Raw genomic sequence first — 10,263 nt, forward strand, 5'->3', positions numbered from 1 at the left:
CGCGACAGACCTGAATGACAAAATTTGAAGACATTTAAAAATAAACAGCCGGCATCATTAGGGTGGTGATGCGTCTGAGCACAATATATGTTTATTCAATTTTTCTTCTCCGTCCATACAGACGTTGAGATGTGTACTTTTAGAGTAATATACCCCTTAACCACATCTAAACCTTAACCTACCATCGGTTTTTCTTCACACACCCCTGAGAAAAACAGCCCGTGTGGCTGTAGCCCGGGTTTGGGATTTTTTACAGAGCCTAAAAAAATATTTTAGACTGGCGTTGGCTTTCTGTGGGGAAGTGTTGGCTGTTGTGTGTGTGATTTGGGGGTGTGCTTGTGACTCTTGGCGGCCGGTGGGACTCAGGACCGTGCACAACCGTTTTCGAATCCTTCGGGATTCGGATTCTGGATTTTCCTTCACCTAACCAAGCCAGTGCCGGGTTCCTATGGACCTCGAGTTCCCTGTACTCACCTGAATTATGCACAAAGGTGCCTACTTACCTGCTGCAAGTGCCTGCTGATCGACATTATTCGCCTAGTACCTGTAAAAAATTAAAAAACAACAATACAGTTTATTAGTGTGTGAAAGAAACAATTCATGAAGCATCATACAATGCTGAAGGTGGTTATCGGTTGCTATTGGTTGCGAGGTGAGAAGCCCCGCCCTCCTGGCACATAAATGCTGGAGCGAGCTGGGTCAGAGTCATTTTGTCATTGAATTCGCCTGATGAGAACACTGTGGGAAGGTTCGAAACGCGTCGCGACAGACCTGAATGACAAAATTTGAAGACATTTAAAAATAAACAGCCGGCATCATTAGGGTGGTGATGCGTCTGAGCACAATATATGTTTATTCAATTTTTCTTCTCCGTCCATACAGACGTTGAGATGTGTACTTTTAGAGTAATATACCCCTTAACCACATCTAAACCTTAACCTACCATCGGTTTTTCTTCACACACCCCTGAGAAAAACAGCCCGTGTGGCTGTAGCCCGGGTTTGGGATTTTTTACAGAGCCTAAAAAAATATTTTAGACTGGCGTTGGCTTTCTGTGGGGAAGTGTTGGCTGTTGTGTGTGTGATTTGGGGGTGTGCTTGTGACTCTTGGCGGCCGGTGGGACTCAGGACCGTGCACAACCGTTTTCGAATCCTTCGGGATTCGGATTCTGGATTTTCCTTCACCTAACCAAGCCAGTGCCGGGTTCCTATGGACCTCGAGTTCCCTGTACTCACCTGAATTATGCACAAAGGTGCCTACTTACCTGCTGCAAGTGCCTGCTGATCGACATTATTCGCCTAGTACCTGTAAAAAATTAAAAAACAACAATACAGTTTATTAGTGTGTGAAAGAAACAATTCATGAAGCATCATACAATGCTGAAGGTGGTTATCGGTTGCTATTGGTTGCGAGGTGAGAAGCCCCGCCCTCCTGGCACATAAATGCTGGAGCGAGCTGGGTCAGAGTCATTTTGTCATTGAATTCGCCTGATGAGAACACTGTGGGAAGGTTCGAAACGCGTCGCGACAGACCTGAATGACAAAATTTGAAGACATTTAAAAATAAACAGCCGGCATCATTAGGGTGGTGATGCGTCTGAGCACAATATATGTTTATTCAATTTTTCTTCTCCGTCCATACAGACGTTGAGATGTGTACTTTTAGAGTAATATACCCCTTAACCACATCTAAACCTTAACCTACCATCGGTTTTTCTTCACACACCCCTGAGAAAAACAGCCCGTGTGGCTGTAGCCCGGGTTTGGGATTTTTTACAGAGCCTAAAAAAATATTTTAGACTGGCGTTGGCTTTCTGTGGGGAAGTGTTGGCTGTTGTGTGTGTGATTTGGGGGTGTGCTTGTGACTCTTGGCGGCCGGTGGGACTCAGGACCGTGCACAACCGTTTTCGAATCCTTCGGGATTCGGATTCTGGATTTTCCTTCACCTAACCAAGCCAGTGCCGGGTTCCTATGGACCTCGAGTTCCCTGTACTCACCTGAATTATGCACAAAGGTGCCTACTTACCTGCTGCAAGTGCCTGCTGATCGACATTATTCGCCTAGTACCTGTAAAAAATTAAAAAACAACAATACAGTTTATTAGTGTGTGAAAGAAACAATTCATGAAGCATCATACAATGCTGAAGGTGGTTATCGGTTGCTATTGGTTGCGAGGTGAGAAGCCCCGCCCTCCTGGCACATAAATGCTGGAGCGAGCTGGGTCAGAGTCATTTTGTCATTGAATTCGCCTGATGAGAACACTGTGGGAAGGTTCGAAACGCGTCGCGACAGACCTGAATGACAAAATTTGAAGACATTTAAAAATAAACAGCCGGCATCATTAGGGTGGTGATGCGTCTGAGCACAATATATGTTTATTCAATTTTTCTTCTCCGTCCATACAGACGTTGAGATGTGTACTTTTAGAGTAATATACCCCTTAACCACATCTAAACCTTAACCTACCATCGGTTTTTCTTCACACACCCCTGAGAAAAACAGCCCGTGTGGCTGTAGCCCGGGTTTGGGATTTTTTACAGAGCCTAAAAAAATATTTTAGACTGGCGTTGGCTTTCTGTGGGGAAGTGTTGGCTGTTGTGTGTGTGATTTGGGGGTGTGCTTGTGACTCTTGGCGGCCGGTGGGACTCAGGACCGTGCACAACCGTTTTCGAATCCTTCGGGATTCGGATTCTGGATTTTCCTTCACCTAACCAAGCCAGTGCCGGGTTCCTATGGACCTCGAGTTCCCTGTACTCACCTGAATTATGCACAAAGGTGCCTACTTACCTGCTGCAAGTGCCTGCTGATCGACATTATTCGCCTAGTACCTGTAAAAAATTAAAAAACAACAATACAGTTTATTAGTGTGTGAAAGAAACAATTCATGAAGCATCATACAATGCTGAAGGTGGTTATCGGTTGCTATTGGTTGCGAGGTGAGAAGCCCCGCCCTCCTGGCACATAAATGCTGGAGCGAGCTGGGTCAGAGTCATTTTGTCATTGAATTCGCCTGATGAGAACACTGTGGGAAGGTTCGAAACGCGTCGCGACAGACCTGAATGACAAAATTTGAAGACATTTAAAAATAAACAGCCGGCATCATTAGGGTGGTGATGCGTCTGAGCACAATATATGTTTATTCAATTTTTCTTCTCCGTCCATACAGACGTTGAGATGTGTACTTTTAGAGTAATATACCCCTTAACCACATCTAAACCTTAACCTACCATCGGTTTTTCTTCACACACCCCTGAGAAAAACAGCCCGTGTGGCTGTAGCCCGGGTTTGGGATTTTTTACAGAGCCTAAAAAAATATTTTAGACTGGCGTTGGCTTTCTGTGGGGAAGTGTTGGCTGTTGTGTGTGTGATTTGGGGGTGTGCTTGTGACTCTTGGCGGCCGGTGGGACTCAGGACCGTGCACAACCGTTTTCGAATCCTTCGGGATTCGGATTCTGGATTTTCCTTCACCTAACCAAGCCAGTGCCGGGTTCCTATGGACCTCGAGTTCCCTGTACTCACCTGAATTATGCACAAAGGTGCCTACTTACCTGCTGCAAGTGCCTGCTGATCGACATTATTCGCCTAGTACCTGTAAAAAATTAAAAAACAACAATACAGTTTATTAGTGTGTGAAAGAAACAATTCATGAAGCATCATACAATGCTGAAGGTGGTTATCGGTTGCTATTGGTTGCGAGGTGAGAAGCCCCGCCCTCCTGGCACATAAATGCTGGAGCGAGCTGGGTCAGAGTCATTTTGTCATTGAATTCGCCTGATGAGAACACTGTGGGAAGGTTCGAAACGCGTCGCGACAGACCTGAATGACAAAATTTGAAGACATTTAAAAATAAACAGCCGGCATCATTAGGGTGGTGATGCGTCTGAGCACAATATATGTTTATTCAATTTTTCTTCTCCGTCCATACAGACGTTGAGATGTGTACTTTTAGAGTAATATACCCCTTAACCACATCTAAACCTTAACCTACCATCGGTTTTTCTTCACACACCCCTGAGAAAAACAGCCCGTGTGGCTGTAGCCCGGGTTTGGGATTTTTTACAGAGCCTAAAAAAATATTTTAGACTGGCGTTGGCTTTCTGTGGGGAAGTGTTGGCTGTTGTGTGTGTGATTTGGGGGTGTGCTTGTGACTCTTGGCGGCCGGTGGGACTCAGGACCGTGCACAACCGTTTTCGAATCCTTCGGGATTCGGATTCTGGATTTTCCTTCACCTAACCAAGCCAGTGCCGGGTTCCTATGGACCTCGAGTTCCCTGTACTCACCTGAATTATGCACAAAGGTGCCTACTTACCTGCTGCAAGTGCCTGCTGATCGACATTATTCGCCTAGTACCTGTAAAAAATTAAAAAACAACAATACAGTTTATTAGTGTGTGAAAGAAACAATTCATGAAGCATCATACAATGCTGAAGGTGGTTATCGGTTGCTATTGGTTGCGAGGTGAGAAGCCCCGCCCTCCTGGCACATAAATGCTGGAGCGAGCTGGGTCAGAGTCATTTTGTCATTGAATTCGCCTGATGAGAACACTGTGGGAAGGTTCGAAACGCGTCGCGACAGACCTGAATGACAAAATTTGAAGACATTTAAAAATAAACAGCCGGCATCATTAGGGTGGTGATGCGTCTGAGCACAATATATGTTTATTCAATTTTTCTTCTCCGTCCATACAGACGTTGAGATGTGTACTTTTAGAGTAATATACCCCTTAACCACATCTAAACCTTAACCTACCATCGGTTTTTCTTCACACACCCCTGAGAAAAACAGCCCGTGTGGCTGTAGCCCGGGTTTGGGATTTTTTACAGAGCCTAAAAAAATATTTTAGACTGGCGTTGGCTTTCTGTGGGGAAGTGTTGGCTGTTGTGTGTGTGATTTGGGGGTGTGCTTGTGACTCTTGGCGGCCGGTGGGACTCAGGACCGTGCACAACCGTTTTCGAATCCTTCGGGATTCGGATTCTGGATTTTCCTTCACCTAACCAAGCCAGTGCCGGGTTCCTATGGACCTCGAGTTCCCTGTACTCACCTGAATTATGCACAAAGGTGCCTACTTACCTGCTGCAAGTGCCTGCTGATCGACATTATTCGCCTAGTACCTGTAAAAAATTAAAAAACAACAATACAGTTTATTAGTGTGTGAAAGAAACAATTCATGAAGCATCATACAATGCTGAAGGTGGTTATCGGTTGCTATTGGTTGCGAGGTGAGAAGCCCCGCCCTCCTGGCACATAAATGCTGGAGCGAGCTGGGTCAGAGTCATTTTGTCATTGAATTCGCCTGATGAGAACACTGTGGGAAGGTTCGAAACGCGTCGCGACAGACCTGAATGACAAAATTTGAAGACATTTAAAAATAAACAGCCGGCATCATTAGGGTGGTGATGCGTCTGAGCACAATATATGTTTATTCAATTTTTCTTCTCCGTCCATACAGACGTTGAGATGTGTACTTTTAGAGTAATATACCCCTTAACCACATCTAAACCTTAACCTACCATCGGTTTTTCTTCACACACCCCTGAGAAAAACAGCCCGTGTGGCTGTAGCCCGGGTTTGGGATTTTTTACAGAGCCTAAAAAAATATTTTAGACTGGCGTTGGCTTTCTGTGGGGAAGTGTTGGCTGTTGTGTGTGTGATTTGGGGGTGTGCTTGTGACTCTTGGCGGCCGGTGGGACTCAGGACCGTGCACAACCGTTTTCGAATCCTTCGGGATTCGGATTCTGGATTTTCCTTCACCTAACCAAGCCAGTGCCGGGTTCCTATGGACCTCGAGTTCCCTGTACTCACCTGAATTATGCACAAAGGTGCCTACTTACCTGCTGCAAGTGCCTGCTGATCGACATTATTCGCCTAGTACCTGTAAAAAATTAAAAAACAACAATACAGTTTATTAGTGTGTGAAAGAAACAATTCATGAAGCATCATACAATGCTGAAGGTGGTTATCGGTTGCTATTGGTTGCGAGGTGAGAAGCCCCGCCCTCCTGGCACATAAATGCTGGAGCGAGCTGGGTCAGAGTCATTTTGTCATTGAATTCGCCTGATGAGAACACTGTGGGAAGGTTCGAAACGCGTCGCGACAGACCTGAATGACAAAATTTGAAGACATTTAAAAATAAACAGCCGGCATCATTAGGGTGGTGATGCGTCTGAGCACAATATATGTTTATTCAATTTTTCTTCTCCGTCCATACAGACGTTGAGATGTGTACTTTTAGAGTAATATACCCCTTAACCACATCTAAACCTTAACCTACCATCGGTTTTTCTTCACACACCCCTGAGAAAAACAGCCCGTGTGGCTGTAGCCCGGGTTTGGGATTTTTTACAGAGCCTAAAAAAATATTTTAGACTGGCGTTGGCTTTCTGTGGGGAAGTGTTGGCTGTTGTGTGTGTGATTTGGGGGTGTGCTTGTGACTCTTGGCGGCCGGTGGGACTCAGGACCGTGCACAACCGTTTTCGAATCCTTCGGGATTCGGATTCTGGATTTTCCTTCACCTAACCAAGCCAGTGCCGGGTTCCTATGGACCTCGAGTTCCCTGTACTCACCTGAATTATGCACAAAGGTGCCTACTTACCTGCTGCAAGTGCCTGCTGATCGACATTATTCGCCTAGTACCTGTAAAAAATTAAAAAACAACAATACAGTTTATTAGTGTGTGAAAGAAACAATTCATGAAGCATCATACAATGCTGAAGGTGGTTATCGGTTGCTATTGGTTGCGAGGTGAGAAGCCCCGCCCTCCTGGCACATAAATGCTGGAGCGAGCTGGGTCAGAGTCATTTTGTCATTGAATTCGCCTGATGAGAACACTGTGGGAAGGTTCGAAACGCGTCGCGACAGACCTGAATGACAAAATTTGAAGACATTTAAAAATAAACAGCCGGCATCATTAGGGTGGTGATGCGTCTGAGCACAATATATGTTTATTCAATTTTTCTTCTCCGTCCATACAGACGTTGAGATGTGTACTTTTAGAGTAATATACCCCTTAACCACATCTAAACCTTAACCTACCATCGGTTTTTCTTCACACACCCCTGAGAAAAACAGCCCGTGTGGCTGTAGCCCGGGTTTGGGATTTTTTACAGAGCCTAAAAAAATATTTTAGACTGGCGTTGGCTTTCTGTGGGGAAGTGTTGGCTGTTGTGTGTGTATTTGGGGGTGTGCTTGTGACTCTTGGCGGCCGGTGGGACTCAGGACCGTGCACAACCGTTTTCGAATCCTTCGGGATTCGGATTCTGGATTTTCCTTCACCTAACCAAGCCAGTGCCGGGTTCCTATGGACCTCGAGTTCCCTGTACTCACCTGAATTATGCACAAAGGTGCCTACTTACCTGCTGCAAGTGCCTGCTGATCGACATTATTCGCCTAGTACCTGTAAAAAATTAAAAAACAACAATACAGTTTATTAGTGTGTGAAAGAAACAATTCATGAAGCATCATACAATGCTGAAGGTGGTTATCGGTTGCTATTGGTTGCGAGGTGAGAAGCCCCGCCCTCCTGGCACATAAATGCTGGAGCGAGCTGGGTCAGAGTCATTTTGTCATTGAATTCGCCTGATGAGAACACTGTGGGAAGGTTCGAAACGCGTCGCGACAGACCTGAATGACAAAATTTGAAGACATTTAAAAATAAACAGCCGGCATCATTAGGGTGGTGATGCGTCTGAGCACAATATATGTTTATTCAATTTTTCTTCTCCGTCCATACAGACGTTGAGATGTGTACTTTTAGAGTAATATACCCCTTAACCACATCTAAACCTTAACCTACCATCGGTTTTTCTTCACACACCCCTGAGAAAAACAGCCCGTGTGGCTGTAGCCCGGGTTTGGGATTTTTTACAGAGCCTAAAAAAATATTTTAGACTGGCGTTGGCTTTCTGTGGGGAAGTGTTGGCTGTTGTGTGTGTGATTTGGGGGTGTGCTTGTGACTCTTGGCGGCCGGTGGGACTCAGGACCGTGCACAACCGTTTTCGAATCCTTCGGGATTCGGATTCTGGATTTTCCTTCACCTAACCAAGCCAGTGCCGGGTTCCTATGGACCTCGAGTTCCCTGTACTCACCTGAATTATGCACAAAGGTGCCTACTTACCTGCTGCAAGTGCCTGCTGATCGACATTATTCGCCTAGTACCTGTAAAAAATTAAAAAACAACAATACAGTTTATTAGTGTGTGAAAGAAACAATTCATGAAGCATCATACAATGCTGAAGGTGGTTATCGGTTGCTATTGGTTGCGAGGTGAGAAGCCCCGCCCTCCTGGCACATAAATGCTGGAGCGAGCTGGGTCAGAGTCATTTTGTCATTGAATTCGCCTGATGAGAACACTGTGGGAAGGTTCGAAACGCGTCGCGACAGACCTGAATGACAAAATTTGAAGACATTTAAAAATAAACAGCCGGCATCATTAGGGTGGTGATGCGTCTGAGCACAATATATGTTTATTCAATTTTTCTTCTCCGTCCATACAGACGTTGAGATGTGTACTTTTAGAGTAATATACCCCTTAACCACATCTAAACCTTAACCTACCATCGGTTTTTCTTCACACACCCCTGAGAAAAACAGCCCGTGTGGCTGTAGCCCGGGTTTGGGATTTTTTACAGAGCCTAAAAAAATATTTTAGACTGGCGTTGGCTTTCTGTGGGGAAGTGTTGGCTGTTGTGTGTGTGATTTGGGGGTGTGCTTGTGACTCTTGGCGGCCGGTGGGACTCAGGACCGTGCACAACCGTTTTCGAATCCTTCGGGATTCGGATTCTGGATTTTCCTTCACCTAACCAAGCCAGTGCCGGGTTCCTATGGACCTCGAGTTCCCTGTACTCACCTGAATTATGCACAAAGGTGCCTACTTACCTGCTGCAAGTGCCTGCTGATCGACATTATTCGCCTAGTACCTGTAAAAAATTAAAAAACAACAATACAGTTTATTAGTGTGTGAAAGAAACAATTCATGAAGCATCATACAATGCTGAAGGTGGTTATCGGTTGCTATTGGTTGCGAGGTGAGAAGCCCCGCCCTCCTGGCACATAAATGCTGGAGCGAGCTGGGTCAGAGTCATTTTGTCATTGAATTCGCCTGATGAGAACACTGTGGGAAGGTTCGAAACGCGTCGCGACAGACCTGAATGACAAAATTTGAAGACATTTAAAAATAAACAGCCGGCATCATTAGGGTGGTGATGCGTCTGAGCACAATATATGTTTATTCAATTTTTCTTCTCCGTCCATACAGACGTTGAGATGTGTACTTTTAGAGTAATATACCCCTTAACCACATCTAAACCTTAACCTACCATCGGTTTTTCTTCACACACCCCTGAGAAAAACAGCCCGTGTGGCTGTAGCCCGGGTTTGGGATTTTTTACAGAGCCTAAAAAAATATTTTAGACTGGCGTTGGCTTTCTGTGGGGAAGTGTTGGCTGTTGTGTGTGTGATTTGGGGGTGTGCTTGTGACTCTTGGCGGCCGGTGGGACTCAGGACCGTGCACAACCGTTTTCGAATCCTTCGGGATTCGGATTCTGGATTTTCCTTCACCTAACCAAGCCAGTGCCGGGTTCCTATGGACCTCGAGTTCCCTGTACTCACCTGAATTATGCACAAAGGTGCCTACTTACCTGCTGCAAGTGCCTGCTGATCGACATTATTCGCCTAGTACCTGTAAAAAATTAAAAAACAACAATACAGTTTATTAGTGTGTGAAAGAAACAATTCATGAAGCATCATACAATGCTGAAGGTGGTTATCGGTTGCTATTGGTTGCGAGGTGAGAAGCCCCGCCCTCCTGGCACATAAATGCTGGAGCGAGCTGGGTCAGAGTCATTTTGTCATTGAATTCGCCTGATGAGAACACTGTGGGAAGGTTCGAAACGCGTCGCGACAGACCTGAATGACAAAATTTGAAGACATTTAAAAATAAACAGCCGGCATCATTAGGGTGGTGATGCGTCTGAGCACAATATATGTTTATTCAATTTTTCTTCTCCGTCCATACAGACGTTGAGATGTGTACTTTTAGAGTAATATACCCCTTAACCACATCTAAACCTTAACCTACCATCGGTTTTTCTTCACACACCCCTGAGAAAAACAGCCCGTGTGGCTGTAGCCCGGGTTTGGGATTTTTTACAGAGCCTAAAAAAATATTTTAGACTGGCGTTGGCTTTCTGTGGGGAAGTGTTGGCTGTTGTGTGTGTGATTTGGGGGTGTGCTTGTGACTCTTGGCGGCCGGTGGGACTCAGGACCG

Source organism: Carassius gibelio, chromosome B22 (genome assembly GCF_023724105.1).
Source record: "Carassius gibelio isolate Cgi1373 ecotype wild population from Czech Republic chromosome B22, carGib1.2-hapl.c, whole genome shotgun sequence".
Taxonomy (NCBI): Eukaryota; Metazoa; Chordata; class Actinopteri; order Cypriniformes; family Cyprinidae; genus Carassius; species Carassius gibelio.